The following is a 16,538-nucleotide window of genomic DNA, read 5'->3' as shown; positions in this document are numbered from 1 at the left end:
TTCTTTCACAAAGGAAAGAACTTTTTTTTTTTTTTGGCATGTTTTATGATTTGATATACATATGCCAAATATCTAAAACAACAAAAAGTCTCAAAGGGTTGATCAGAATCATTCAATTAGATATATTAGCATTGAGGACAGATACTTATGATGTGAGTGCAGACAGGGAGAAGAACAGCCCTTTAGATGTGAGAGCTGTCCTGCAGGAAAGGACTTGTGGGTGGATGAAAAACATGATATGAGCCAGCAGTGTGTGCTTGCAGCCCTAAAGACCAACTGCATCCTGGGCTACATCAACAGAGGAGGGGCCATTAGGTCGAGGGAGGTGATTGTCCCCATCTACTCTGCCCTTGTGAGGCCCCATTTAGAGTACTGCATCCAGGTCTGGGGATCCCAGCACAAGAAGGATGTTGATCTGTTAGAATGGGTCCAGAGGAAGGCCACAAAGATGATCAAGGGGCTGGAGCACCTCTCCTACGAAGAAAGGCTGAGAGCTGGGGCTGTTCAGCCTGCAGAAGAGAAGGTTCCAGGGAGACCTCCTTCTAGCCTCTCAATACTTAAAGGGAGTAAAGTATTACTATAATGTCTAATAGTAAAGTCAAGTCTCTAAATATGGATAACAAGTTTTACTTGAGCAGATAATGACAGGACAAGGGGGAATGATTTTAAACTACAAGATTTGATTGATTTAGATTTGATTTAGATTGATTTAGATTTGAGGTTTGGAGGAAATTCTTCACTCAGAGGTGAGGCAGTGGAACAGGTTGCCCAGAGAAGTTGTGGATGCCCCATCCCTGAAGGTGTTCAGTGCGAGGTTGGACAAGGTCCTTGTCACCGTGATCAAGTAGGTGGCATCTCTGCCCATGGCAAGACCCTTCCAACCCAAGCCATTTATGATTCTGGATTCTGTGACTGAAAATCCAAGTGATACAAAGGAAATTACTCACCTCCTCTCACCAGCAGATCAATGGAACAGCACCCTACCTGCACCATTTTATTACTAAATATAATAGAACTGGATTTTATGACTTTTTTTTTTCTCTTTTTTTTTTTTCTTACTGCTGAAGTTAGGCAGGGGAATGGATCTTGTCCTGAAAATTATTTTGTGTTGATTCCTTGATCCCACAAAAATACTCACAGTATGAACTTTAACAAGTTAATCAGTTTTGCATTACAGTCAGTGATTCTATTAAGGAAATATTCCATTACAGAATATGAGTTGCACTTCAGAGGCAAAACTATACAGCATATTCCAAAAGATGACTGGATGGAGTCACAAATTCAGGTTCTATTCATCAGCATTGTTTTTTTGTTATCTTCTAATATTAAATTGTTGTAGACAATTTAATTGTTGTAGACAAGCAGAAACCAACTTGGATGAAATGAAACTGCAGTTTTCAAATTCGTATTTTTAAGGCAGACAAGTAGATAGTTTGGCAGACTTGTGGACATCGCTGTAGAAATGCATTTGTCTTTTGATACTGAAATCTTACATTTAAAATCAGTATTCCCTTGAAAGCTGATGGCTGGATACTCAGAAATAGTTGTGGATTATTATGAAAGTGTAAGATATTTTTTTTTCCTGACTAATAAAGAAATCCAAATGTAAAAGTTAGGGAACAAATAAGGCACTCTTTCTATTGCTGTAAACAGACTGTGACCTAAAACATTTGTTCAGCACTCTATTCTGTTAACAACATCAGATTCAGATCATTGGCTCATATTACCTGGAGACAGAAAGGAAATTGGTTGAACTAATTAGGAAATTTGCAAGACAGGTAATTCATGTTTAGGACTCCAGAAAACATATAGCATGTTTCATAATAGGAGCTGAATTGCATAGCTGATATATAGATTGTGCAGATATAATTTTTATTTATACAATAGAAGTAAAAAACAAATCCAGATGGAAATGAGAAATCTCATCTATCAACTCAAAGACTATTCATAGACAATATTTCATTTGTCAGGGGTTAACATGCATGCAATTTACATAAATCACATTCTCCCCCCCCTCCCCCCCCCCCCCGGAAATAGGAAAGCATAGGAAAGCTTACAAGAAAAAATATCTCAAGCATTGTAGGAATCAAAGATATGCAAAATTTTTAATATATTGACTATTTTTTTTCTAGATTTAACTTATTCTAGTGAAATTACATCAGGGAGGACATTGAACTTTTTGATTATAAAACATTGATGAGAGATGCTTTAGGTCAATCTTCTAAAATGAAAATCTTTTAATTTGAAAGGAACTTTATATGCCCTTCATCTGATTTTAGTGAAATATGTAATAAAGAATGACTGTAACATTTAATAATTTTACCACCTCTTGATACTAAAAGAAAAGATAAATGGAAGTCATTTATAAGCCTAACCAACTTTCAGTAAAACTATTATCATCTATAGATACATTCAAATTATCTAGGAGTCTGAAATAATTCTCACTCATCTCAAAGGCAGTTTTTTACATTGACAGAAGGAAAAGTCAGATCAAGTTCCAACATCCTCTGTACTAGATTGCATTCAAGAAACCAGTGTAAATCACATTTTAAAAATGTGCTATAAATATTAAATGTAATTGTGCACTGGGTAAAACAAAACAAAAACATAGCACTCCATTTGTACTTACTTTGGTCTGCTATGGAAATAGTTTTCTGTTGATACAGAAAAGTCATTACTTTCAATTATTCTTCCTCAGTGCGTCTGAATTACTTTCCTATTACATGTTGCTTTTTTCCTCTGAAGCAGTTGATGTCTTATTCTCCAGATTCCACAAGTCTATATTTGTAATAAAGAAGGAAAAACAAGTAGTGATGGATTATATACAAATATTTTAAGATAATACTGCTTTTCTCAGCATTATGTTTTCTGACATATTTGTTAATTTTTTATTATACCATAATAATAATGGTCAGATCTTCAGCAGGCTTATAGAGAAAGTATGCTGAAAAATGTGGTTACTCTTCACATCATATTTGATAAGAAAGGTGGCAAAACACTTCCATATGGAAAACATTCTTAAAGGAAAATCATGAAGACATGTTAAAACTGAAACTTCAGTTTTTAATATATATTGGCCTGAAAGTATATAGTAGTTTTAGTAATGTCTCCAAGGGTTGATTGTGAGCTTTCCATCCTTAAAAAATCTTCAGATTTTTTTCCTTTAATTTCCTTTGCACTATTTACTAATTCTTGATTCATAGGATTAGATGGATAGATATACTTTCCTGATAAATTTAATACAAGTACTGCTGTAGCATTCCTCTTTTATGTGGTATTTTTATAGAACCATAATATCATACACAATAGATCTGTCCATACAAATAAATAAAATTAGGATGCTCTGTTTCTCTGTGCTTGACTGAAATGTGCAGCTCACAGGATTGTAAGCTTGTCATCTCATCCATCCCTGGTCTTGTTTAGTTTACTAATATAAATATAAACAGTATGACTATTTTTCAGTAAAATCAATTTCCCTAATAAGGAAACAAATATAACTATACTTTCCTTAACAAAATGCTACAAGGAGCAGTGGAGGTTCCACAATTACCACAAAAAGGTTTCAATGTCAACTCCTTTTGCAATAGAAAAATTTCCTTATTATCTGTTAGGTCTCCCCTGCTTTATTTTAATCTTCGTGTTTGTACATGAGTATATATTTTTTCTTTTTGAATTGATTTGATAATATCTATGTTTACCTTAACAAAATACATCATCAGAGCAACAGAAGATTTCCTGGGTCGAGTTACATGTATGGTTTCTTATGCATCTTCTTTAATTTTTGTTACTGTTGCTCATCTTAAAAATAAATTATATTGATCTGACTTAGTTATTCCTGGAAAATTAATGCAGACCATTATTTTTTCCACATGTTTTCCTAAGGTCATAACCTCAGAAACAGTTTTATTAATCTATCAAAGTGAAATAAAACTGACTAGTCAATAATTTTCCACTTATTCTTTTAATTCAGAAATAGTAAAGCATTTGTCCTTAGGCTCTTAGGCAGTTGTTTGTGTATGTTAGGGCAAATCAAATTTATCTAAAACATCTCAAAACTCTATAGAAATCTTGCTGTAGCCTTTTACACATCCTTTGATCGGTTTCTTTCTCTTGCTGAAACCTAACCTTTCACCCATCAGTTTCTAACCATCACCAAATTGTATGCACTTACATCAGTTTACCAATGTATAATTTACAGTACTAAATAAGTCACATCTGATGTTTGAGGATCAAATTCTGTCTGAATAAGGCAAGAAAGAGTCAGTTTTCCCTGTGAGTTCAGAAAGACTAAGATCTGTCTTTCTTTGTCCTCCATTTATTTACTTATTTATTTATTGGATTAAAATATTTCTTAATGCTCTCTTTTCCATACAGTTCAGGTACTTATTCATTCTATTTGAAATACCTGTACTTTGTTCCAGATTGAGTAGTTAATCTGTTTAGCCTAATCTTTTACTACTCAATCCATTAAGATTAGGCATTTTTTGCATTAGATATGTTGCTTCTCAGAGTTTGCCAGTGTAATTGGTTGCTTTAGATATTGCATACAGAAGGATAAACTTACTAAAGCAAAATTGCACAAATCCTTGTTTGTTTGTTTGTTTGATTGTTCGTTTTTTTGTGTGCGGGGAAGGTTTCTTGAAAGACAAAAGGGAGAATAGTCACTACATGTAACTGAGAATTACGGTTTCTTAGCATTTAAATCCCAAGTACTATACAGAACTGAAGAATAATATTAAAACTTTTTAACTGTTTGCTCTTATGAAGCCACGTGATTGTGCTCTCACAACTGGTCTAGGTGTTGACAACAGACATGAATCCTGGAATAGATAACTGTTTATTAACCTTGAAAATATTAAAAAAATAACTTCAACCTGAATATTTAAAAGTGTTGGCTAACTTACCTGGCTAACTTCACTGATATCAAAATATTTAGGATCTAAATCTTTTGGAGGAACTAAGTCTTACTGTGCACTCTCACTCCTGAGTTCATGTCCTCCAGCTTACCTTCTGGGAACTTAGACTAATTTAGGTCTCTACATTGCCTCAGTGGTCAATGACAAAGAGGCAACCCCAATGTACATTTCTTTCTACCTGTGTTGTGTACCTCTTTAATGAGAGGATAAATCTTTCAAAGGGTTTTCTCTCTTCATTGACTAGAAATGACCTAGAGACAGCCTAGATGATTAGCTTAAAAGAGATGACAAATTTTCACCTGATCATAGTTAGCTGAGGCTGATCTTAGCCTGTAGACTAAATCATGGGTGTACCAGACATCAATAGTCAAGGAATGGGTTGAATCCCATTGGGCCCCATAGGCTTAGATGCATCCAGGTGAAGTAGGAAATCCTGCACAAGTCTGGGGTTGGCTGAGAGTTTATCATTCTTACAGTCACAATCCCACTCAGGGCATGTGGGGTCCCAGAGCCCATCATCGATGTTGAAGACAGAGGTGAAGAAGGCATTAAACAACTCTGTTTTGTCTATGTCCCTGTTTGTGAGGTGACCATTCTCTTTAGGTAACGGACCAATGTTTCCTCTGATCCTTAAAAAAAAAACAAAAACAAAAACAAAAAAAAAAAAAACACAACTTTTTATTGTCCCCTAAACTAATGGTCAGCTTCAACTCTAATTGAGCTTTAGCTACACAAATTTTCTCCCTACAATGCTGAACAGCATCCCTGTAGTCGTCCTACATCACCCAAACTCCCTTCCAGTGACCACACACTTTCTTTTTCCAGCTAAGCTCTAGAAGAAGATCCCTACTCAGCCAGGTCAACCTTCTGCCTTGCCTGCTTGACTTGTGACATTTTGAAATTGCCTGTTCCTGTGCTGTTAGCAGCTGGTATTTAAATGGACCAGCACTGGTGGACACCAATACCTTCAAAAGCAGCTCTCCAGGGGACCTTACCAACTAGTTCCCTGAGCAACCTGAATTCTGTTCTCCCCAAATCCAGGGTTGAAGTTTTGGTGACAGTTTTACTCCTATTACCAAAGGCTTCAAACTTGACTACTTCATGGTCACTATGGCCAAGACAGCCACCAATCCTCACTTCACCCTTGAGACCTTTTCTGTTCAAAAGCAACAGATCTAGGAGGGCACCTTTCCTAGATGTCTCCCTTAGCACCTATACCAAGTTTTAGGAATTTCCTGGACCTGTTAGTATCAGCTGTGTGGTTCATGTCTGATAAGCTAAAATCCCCCATAAGGACAAGGGAAGCTGATCTTTGGTGTCATCATCCTGGTTGGGTGGTCTACGGTCTAGACTCCACAATGACATCCCCTTTATTTGCTTATCCCTTAATCCTTACTCAAAGGTTCTCAACCATGTCATCACCAGCTGCAAGCTCCATACAGTCCAGCGCCAGTGTCATCCCCTTGCCTCACCTGCCCTGCCTATCCTTTCTGAAGAGCCTGTAAACCATCCATTGTAACAGACCAGTCACAGGACTCTTCTCACCAAGTTTTGCTTATGCCAGTGATGTCCTAACTCTGAGACAGATCCAAAGCTTCTAGTTCCTCTTGCTTGTTCTTCATGCTGCATGCATTGGTGTAGAAACATGTCAGATGTGCTTCATTGCACCCAGCACTCCATGGAGCAGACTAAAGGATCTCACTAGCACACAGCCCCTCTGATTTTGGCATGCTGTCCCATAGTTTATCACTGTTGGACCTGGTTTTATCCTTTTCCCCTTTCAAACTTAGTTTAAAGCCCTATCAGTCAGCCCAGCTAACTCCTGCACTAAAATCCTCTTCCACCTCTGAGAAAGGTGCATCCCATCAGGTGCCAGTAGACCTGGTGTCAAGTAGACCATAATCGAGAAACCCAGAATTCTGCCTCTGCCACCAGCCTCTGAGCCATATATTGATAAGCTGGGTCTGCCTGTTCCTTTCAGTACTGTTTCCTGCTACTGGAAAGGTAGAAGAAAATACTACCTGTGCACCTGATGCTTTAACCAATTGCACCCAAACCCTGAAGTCCCTTTTCATCAACCTTGGACTTCTCTTTGCTACTTCATCACTACCAATGTGAAAAACCAATAAAGGGTAATAATCAGAGGGCCATTTAATCAATTAACTGATTTTACTTTCATAATATATGCATAATGGAGACCTTTTAAGAAAAGTTTAACTTATAATTATGTATGTATACATAGGACTATAAGTACAATCAATATTTCAAAAGTTTTGTTTAAACTTGCTCTTAAAACACATGTGGTCCTTTAATTACATGAAAAATATATTGGAAGAGAAAGAATGGTCTTATTTAATTGGTTTGCAATACTATAAATCCTTTACATTTTTTTTAATCTCTTTCTAGTGTGTCTTCTTTCATTTTGTGCAGTTTCATTTTTTTATAGTTGTGCAATAAAATAAAAAGCAGGCTTCTTTTCACTTGTTTTTCATCATGATTACTGTTTTCATTTATCTTCATAGGGGCTTACTTGCAGATTACTTCAGACTTCACTCCTTCCTCCATATTTAAAACTCTCTAACTGTTCAGATACCAGACTGTGAGGAGAGACTACTATATGTAACTTTATGTCTTCATTCTTATCACTGCTGTCTGAGCACCTTCAAAAAGAAGACGAAGCAATGAGTCTACATACTTGTCATATACAATCCATACTCTCATTTTCTTCCCAAGGGAGAAGAGTTATGTATGTAGCTGTGCTTTTTTTATGGTACAGAATTAACTTCCAGAAGTTTATATTTGTTTGTTGTTGTTTTGTTTTGTTTTGCTTTGTTTTGTTTTGTTTTTGACAGAGCACTACTTATTCCTCTAGACAAAACATGAGATACATTCCCTCAAGAATACTGGGGAGAACCACCCTGTCTTTTCAGGCTATTCTCTTTGCCTTTTGCTGCTTTCATACAGCAACGCATAAAGTGAAGTATAGCTCAGTGTAGAAATGGAAGTCACTGATTAATTTATTTTCAGCAAACCAAGATAAATATTTGATCCCTAAAAAATGCATTAGAATATTTAATTTTGATCAAAAATTGACATAACAAGACAAGTCTTAGTTTACATATATAAATGCCTATATATGCTCACTTCACAGGGCATTTCCAAATTCACCTTTTCATACTACTTAATAATAATAATAATAATAGTAACAATAACAATAACAACAGTCTGTCCATATGAAACAGGTATTTTGACAATATGCTGTTAAAAGAATAAAATATAATCAGAATAACAAATTAAGAAGAAATCCAGTTCTTTTGTAACTTTGCCTAAAACTGCAACATTTCTCTGTAATTGCAGAGCTGAGAAGGTAAATCAGCTTGATCTATTTTCAGTGTAATTTACATTTTATTATATTTCGTACCTATTTCATGAAAAAGAGTTACAGCAGCAGCTCAGAACAGACAGCAGTTTGCATAGCATTTTCTGGGCTTTGCTATGAGACTTTTCTTGATCTTCTAGGGACTTATCTGAGATTGTTGAGAGACTCTCAGAAACACTCTGAAGAACCTGCTCCCAGGTAGTGACAATCACCTGAGCTCTTACTTCTGGCAAGTTACTTAACAAGCTGTAGCAGCTTCTGAAAAGCTGCTGCCTGACCTTGACCAAAGAGTCTTAAAGCCTTTATCACTGACCTCTGATTAGGGATGTTAAAACATCCTTTGAGACAGTGCTAGGGAGAGACCTCCGTAGGACCTTTAGGTTTACAGTACAGCTAACAGGTAATGAAGAGTTTGTACAGTAGTTTGCAAGAAAGGATTTGGCAAGTCTGCTCAGACTGGCTCATGCAGCCCCAGCTATGCAAATGATATGCCACAGGGCCCAGTCCATGTAGTTGTTAGAACATCTGCCCATTATCTGGAGGGCTTTGACCCAGATGGTGGTTAAGAAAGAGGGTGAAGCTCTACAAGTCTCAGGTTGTAAGGGAATGCTATTGGATAAAGCTTTTATTCTGGCCGAGTCTGACACACTGTCCTGGTTTCAGTTAGGACAGAGTTCATTTCCTCCTAGTAGCTGGTAGGATCTCAAAATTGACAAAACAGGGATGAAGTGGTAGATGTGGAAGATAGATCTACCCAAGGGTAGATGTGGAAATCTTGTTTCAAGATCAAGAACATTCTGGCTGATCAGTAATTCTTGCACTGGTGTATTCATCTGAACACAATTATTTCAAACACCTACCATGTGTACTTTTGTCACTTGAAGAGTCTCTACATAACTTCAGCTGTTTTCTCCATGCCAAGGTTTCACTATTTTTCACGTGTTCATTAAGATTACCTTAGACTTCCGCTCATGTGGGTAGTTCATTGCAATTTTTGTGTGATGATTAAAAGTTTGCAAATATCACTCTTACTTGTATTGATAACTTAAAAAAAGACTTTTTTTTTTTTTTTCATATAGAAGTCTTCAATCATTTGTAGTATAAGGAACTCAGAAATTACTTAGCAGATTGGTCTGCTGACTGCCCTGAAATATCCCAAAATATACCCATTTTCCCAGGACATTCAGGAAAAAAAATATATATGTGTGTGTGTGTGTGTATATATATATATATGTTTCTGAGTCTTAGAAGAAAAAAAAAAAAGATGAGCATAGCTTTTTTTTTTTTTTTGAATATTTTATGTATTTATGATGTTGGCTTGCTTTTGCCTGGAGTAAAGCTATTTGGGCACCACTATGACATTAATTGGAAAAGAGTTTTGACTTCATTCCTAGAGATTCCAGTACAAGTCTATATTTAAAATAATAGTTATAATAACTTTAATGCCAAAATTTTAATTTCCGTCCCTCTTGAAAACCTAGGTGTTCTGCCTAAAGGCAGCAAAACACAGAAATAGGAATATAAAGTGAGAATATCAGAAATAGGAATATAAAGTGAGATCTTTAGTCACCCAGAAGAAAAACCTACAACTTGAATCTTTTGTTCTTATGTATATTCACTGGCAGTATTTGCTATTGAGAAACAGGAAACATCATTACTTGCCAATCTAGGGAAATCAAATTTTGCCTTATGAAAGCTATGTTTATTCAATACATAAAGGACAAACACTCTTCAACTTCTGTTTAGCCAAGTTTTAGATTGTACTCACACCAGCAAAATGTTTAAAGAGGTTTCCTTCGAGAAACTGGGGCAAAGTCCAAAAGCATGGCTAGCCATCCTCTGTCAGCATCTTCAAATCACTTCTCTGTTAATTTAAGTGCTAATTGCTATGAGACTACTACTGATCACTGCTGATTAAAAAATTTCACATAAAAACCTATTTCAATCTTTCACTTATTGGAAAATAATTTTAGAATTGTTCAGGATTTCTGTCTGTCAGGATTTCTTCTAAACTGTAAAACGAGACCAGTTCCCATTTAGGAAACTAAATTAAGTTCTGCAGCATAATTCGTCTTCTTTGTAATAATACTTCACAGTGAAAGATTCACACTTGAAGTTTGTCTGTTCTCTTTTATTAGTACAAAGTGTCAAAATGAAGGATCTGTAGTAGTATGAATTTGAAGACAATAGGGCCAGCATTGCCTCCAAGTGGAGGGAAGAAGGAGACTGTGTCAGGTAAAAGAGTGTGTTTTAATTTCGTGATTCTAATGACAAAACTCTGAAGTCTGGATCATAAAGTTAGGTTGGACACCATGTCTCTCTTATATGTCATGTCCTTAATGACATAAAAAATTATGATTACGATTATCCATGCTCTATTTGAGCATCATACTCTATGTCGAGCCCTCCCACCGTAATAGTAATTTTAAGTAAAAAATTTTCAGTGCAGAAATTGTGCTGAAGAAATCTATTTTTAATTAAAAACAAAACCCATTTTTCAGAGGCTTTTCTGTGAATGTATAAAACCAAAAATATGAATGTGTCTTCAGGTGATTTGAGACTTTATTAGAACATTATCTAATGCTGGATCTATTTTTTTTTTCCATATGTATTGCAGTTAAGGAAATTTCAAGGAGGAAACTTTTTGGGAAAGTTATTTAGTAACATGAACAGAAAATGTTTGCCACATATCAGCTTAATGTATTTTACTGAAAATTTATTGAATGCTGTCCTTAAGGGTTGATTTTCAGATACAGTGACAAAGCCAATTTCACCTAGCAGGGCCTAAAGATTTTTGGGAACTGGCCTTAACAGAGGTCATAGTTTCATATATAATAAAATTACTAGAAGAGTCCAGACTTGAGCGAGTGTTGATATATTGTGCCATTTGTATATTATGAGCTGCTGAAGACATTATAGGAGGAAGGAATACTTCAGAGCATGTCATGGAATTAAAAAAGAAATTGTCTCTTTGGGTTGATAATAAGGAAATAATAAGAGTCTAAAAGACATCTGGTAAGTCTCTGAATACCTGTCAGAAAAATAAATGGATCATAGACTGTCCAAGATCTTTTAATGAGACACCAACTAAAGAATTTGGCCAGGCTAGGCAATGACTCTGGAATTGTCTGAGAAAAGTTAAGTCCTCACATATCCTAAGAGACTACTGAGGACAGAATCTGAGCTAACTTTGATAAATGTTATTTCACCTTCCCGTCCTCTAATCCTGTGGTGTACTTAATCCAAAAATAGTTTATTCCTGTGGACACATTTAAAATATAATATCTTGCATAAATTTTGCATCCAAACATTTTAAATATGCACAAAATATTTCAGTTACAGAACAGAATTATCACATAACTCTAAAAGGATCAAGTGTAGTCTGTATGTGAAACAGCAGACTATGTCCATTGTTTCAACATTATCAGGTCCAAGACAAAGTGTATTATCGAGAGGAATGCTTAGTTCTTTGTGGCTGATATACTTTCCAAGGCAGTCAAATTTTATCTACAAATCAAAATATGTGCACTCTAAAGAAAATGATTTGCAATCTGTTTTTCTGCAAAGCTAACAATTTCCATTAGGTTTGCTTAAGTTTGTGCAGAACAACTTTCTCAATTGCTCATCATGAACAGGTAGCTACAAGGCTGCAACTAATAAGCAGATCATAAAAGTATAACTTTTTGCATAAAAAATCCTTAAATGTTTTTATTACTGAGAAATATAAAAACAGAAGAAAAAAATGAAATGGCAGCAGCTGCAGAAAAAAAAATAGTTTTATTCATAGTCTTTATAAAGTTGTTTTGATTGTGATAACAAATTAAAGAGGATTGATTTCCAAAATTTCCTAAAGCTAAAGCAATACATATCAATAGTAAGAAATATTTGTACATTTCCAATTTCAATTAAGAAAACAAATGCTTTCTTTAAAGGGACATATTTTTTTTCCATTGAACATGGATATCTAAAATCACTGAAATGCTATATATTTTCAAATAACCGTGTTCTACAACACACCTGATAACCACTGTCCATTAGATTATTTTCACAGATATCAATCAAAAATGCATTTGGAGCATACGATAATACAACTAAAAATATAAATTAAAAAAAAAGGATTAAAGGATTATTTCTAACTTTAGTGTATGAATGATACTATATTTAATGAAAATAAGGCAGAAATTTCAAGGTAAACTGCAAAAATCTCACTGATAAACCATCTAAACCATATTACTGCAATACACAGAGTAGACAATTTTCACAAAACCCCATAAGATAGTTTCTATGTACCTATGTTCACATTTTGAATTCAAGAAAAAAAACCGAAGCAGTCAACTGTTAAATTCAATCAATATTGAAGTGTTGGCTTTAGAAAAGAATATGAAAATAGATTGTAGCGTATCTGTTAATGTTTCAGGAGTCTTGCATAAATAAATAAAAAATATGTATCAGTTAAACACAAAGCAAAGATTAATAAAAGACATTGAAATTAAATCTTAAGCTATAATTAATTAATCTTTCATTTTTTCCTTTAAGAAAATGAAAAATGTGTACTTGACAGAAAACTGTGATATTTTAAGGTGTTTTCCATTCAGAAAATTTTCTCAGACACTGATACAGAAGCCTTCATAAAATTAATGTAGGAGGATAAGAGCAAAGAAAATCCAGATCAACTTCAATACATGTTGCCTAGCCATCAGCTTTTTGTAATTCACCTTAAACTAGGTGAAAAAAAATCTATTCTATCTACATGATCATATAATAAATTTTCACATAAAATTATCACTGTTCTTTATAGTGAGAGAAGGTGTCAATTGAGGGAAATATCTATATCTTTTCTTTAAAAATATTAAGTTTATGCTAAACTCTGTACTTACCACATGAATGTCCAAAAATGTATGCAATGAGTAGAAATCCAAGACTTACTGATTTTATTGTGTTTTACCCCATCTAATTCAGATACAGATATGTGTGAGCTGACCTGGAGGGGAATTTGTGGTTATTAGACAAAGGCACATTGGCAGTATTTTCTACTATAGCTAAACAGAAAATAATTAGCATAACTTTGGAATATCTTTTGTCATTGTGTTTTTACTCTCCTATACTCAAACTAATTAGGCTGAGCTAGTTAAAAAGCTACTAATGGTTTCAATGACCCCAGTTTTGGAAGTTTCCATTTAAGACAGGGATTAACTGATCCTTTGCAGAGAGGACTGTGGTTTTTGGAAATCAGACCATTCTGATACTTCCAGATGGGTCCCAGCACGTAGCACAATAAAAATTACTAGTCACATTTTGAAAATCTTGGTTAGAGGTGTCTAGACATCATTAGGAGCACTTTTATTATTCAGAAGCTGACACCTCATTGCAATAAGCAATGAGTCCGTGGTTTTTTTTTTTTTTTTTTTTTTTTTTTTCCATAGTGAAGATTATTCTCTGAACAGCAGAAACAGCAAAACACTCTGCCCTTGGTGGCTGCATCTTACAAAGTCATGGCAGATGAAAACTAGCAAAATGAATTCATGTCTGATGGGCTGTTTTTGCCACAACAGCTGTGCTTTGGAGGTGGGCAGGCCAAGGAACTTAAGTTTGGCTCATGCAGAGTATTTGGCTCTGAATCAGTTCTGTGCCTGTACATGTGAGTAAGCCAAGTCAGTAGGAATATTTTGGCATTACCTTCTGGCTGTCACAGTGACCTTATATATCACTTCATGCGCTCGCCCTGTTGTACGCATATAATCAGTTCCAATGGATCAACTAATGTTTTGGCATGGGTTTACCTTGGCTCTGGCTTCAGATTTTCTGGCTCGTTTGTACAAGTTGCATTCAGCATTCATGTGAAATTCAGTAACGTATTTAAGAATAACTAATATATATATCTACGTTCTAGAAAATGGGAAAAGGGATAAATCAGAGAATAGGTTATTAAAAATAAAATGAGCAATGAAATTGATATTGGAATAATATTAGTCATTTTTTGTACATCAAAATCAACATAACACTTTCAAAAATTTTTCTGTTTGCTAAGCTTACATGATACGCACATCAAATGTATAGGGGTGTGTATGTATTCATGTGTATACATATATTCATAAGTAGGCATTTAGATGACTGTACTGAATGATGGTATAAGAATGAGAAAAAAAAACAAAAACATAAGAGTAACTTCTTATCAAGAAACCAGTGGAGTTTAATAGCTTTTGTTGCCAACGCTAGAGGTTGTTTCAACATTTCATTGGATATTATGTTCTTTACTCAGCAACTGTCAACTGGATTTAGGGTAGGTTCAGTTACATAGATGATGTTGTTTTGACAGAACAGTGTCATAAATAACCTTTCCTACTGTTAAATTAATCTGTTGAACAATTGTTATGAAGGTAGAAATATTTACTACATTGATTGCTTGTAGAGTATTAAAAGAAAGATCTTTGTGGGTTCCAAGTTTTATCACTGTTTTACTGATATTATAGTTACAAGGATGAGAGTTATTTGTCATGTGTTTCATAAATTGGTAAATGCTTCCAATTTTCTTTTCTTTCCTTTTCTTTTCTTTTCTTTTCTTTTCTTTTCTTTTCTTTTCTTTTCTTTTCTTTTCTTTTCTTTTCTTTTCTTTTCTTTTCTTTTCTTTTCTTTTCTTTTCTTTTCTTTCCTTTCCTTTCCTTTCCTTTCCTTTCCTTTCCTTTCCTTTCCTTTCCTTTCCTTTCCTTTCCTTTCCTTTCCTTTCCTTTCCTTTCCTTTCCTTTCCTTTCCTTTCCTTTCCTTTCCTTTCCTTTCCTTTCCTTTCCTTTCCTTTCCTTTCCTTTCCTTTCCTTTCCTTTCCTTTCCTTTCCTTTCCTTTCCTTTCCTTTCCTTTCCTTTCCTTTCCTTTCCTTTCCTTTCCTTTCCTTTCCTTTCCTTTCCTTTCCTTTCCTTTCCTTTCCTTTCCTTTCCTTTCCTTTCCTTTCCTTTTTAAAAAAAAATCTGTGTGTTTTAACTGTTGTTATCAGAGATTATTCTGTTATTAACTTATTTGGGTACAAGATTTGAATTGATACAACAAAGCAAGGAATGTATAACTATGGTATGAAAATTTCTTTACTACCTATGCCATCTAAGTAATCCATTATCCCTCAGAAAGTTGTGCATTCACTGCATTTGATATTTCACCTAAAGTTCATATTCAGATAATATGAAAAATGAAAAGTAAACATGAAAACTCATAAAGGATCATTACGTTGAACGATTTCTTCCTCTATTAAAATATATGGAATGTGTTTCATGAAAATTATAGGAAAATAATACTCTCTACACAAATAAAATAATCAGAAAGAAGCTTCTTTGTTTTATTGTACAGTATATTTTAACTCAGTCTTGGATAAAATCTCTCTTGAAAAGTTCAAAATCTAGGTCCATTTAGTGTCTTTTCACTCTGCTGAATTGTGATGAGGACACACAGCAGGGATTAGATTGAGGTCACCAATTGATTTGATTTAGGATAACTCACCATCAAATAGTGGTAACCTTTAGTGTGACCTTGAGATGGACTGAAACCAGTAAGCTGATGGCTAAGGAGAAAAATAAAATGAAGAATGTGTCCTTTCTCACTTTCTTGAGAAAAAATGAATGAAAATAATTTAAGCAAAAATTTAAACAATCACTTTTTTAATAACTCTGAAATCTGAGAATGTGCTTTCATTGTTTCAACTAGTGTAGCTTATTGGTTGCTTTGACTCAGGTTCATCCTGCCAACAGCATAGTTCAAGCGGAGAAGGGCATCTCTGTAGTGGAATTCAGACCTTAAACTCCAAAGACAGTTACTGAAACTTAGAAAAGATGACTCCAAGTTCAAATTAATTTTGTATGTATTACTAAAAGAGATCTCAAAGAAAATATTTCCAGTGCTATATTTTTTTTTCTTTGAGATGTGTGGCTTTGAGATGTGTTTCCTTTGAGATGTGAGATAATGAGTATCTCATAAATTAATAGAAATTAACATTCATTCTGTTCACTGAACATTTTTCTATTTTATGCATTTATTATATATAGCTTTTGTATGAGCTCATAAATGCAAATTTTAAAAAGAAATATACCTTCTTAGTCTCAACACCATCATGCACTGATCTGACAATTTTTCAGAAAAAAAAAAGTTTCAGAAAACAAACAAAAATGAATAAAAACAAATAAAAACAAACAAACAAAACCCATTCCACTAAAGTAATTTTGTTCCTAAGTGTTACAGACTGGGGACTTTGAGACCCAGGCAG

The sequence above is a fragment of the Anser anser genome, assembly GCF_964211835.1.
Source record: "Anser anser genome assembly, chromosome: 1".
Lineage (NCBI taxonomy): Eukaryota > Metazoa > Chordata > Aves > Anseriformes > Anatidae > Anser > Anser anser.
Note: the sequence above shows the minus strand (reverse complement) of the source record.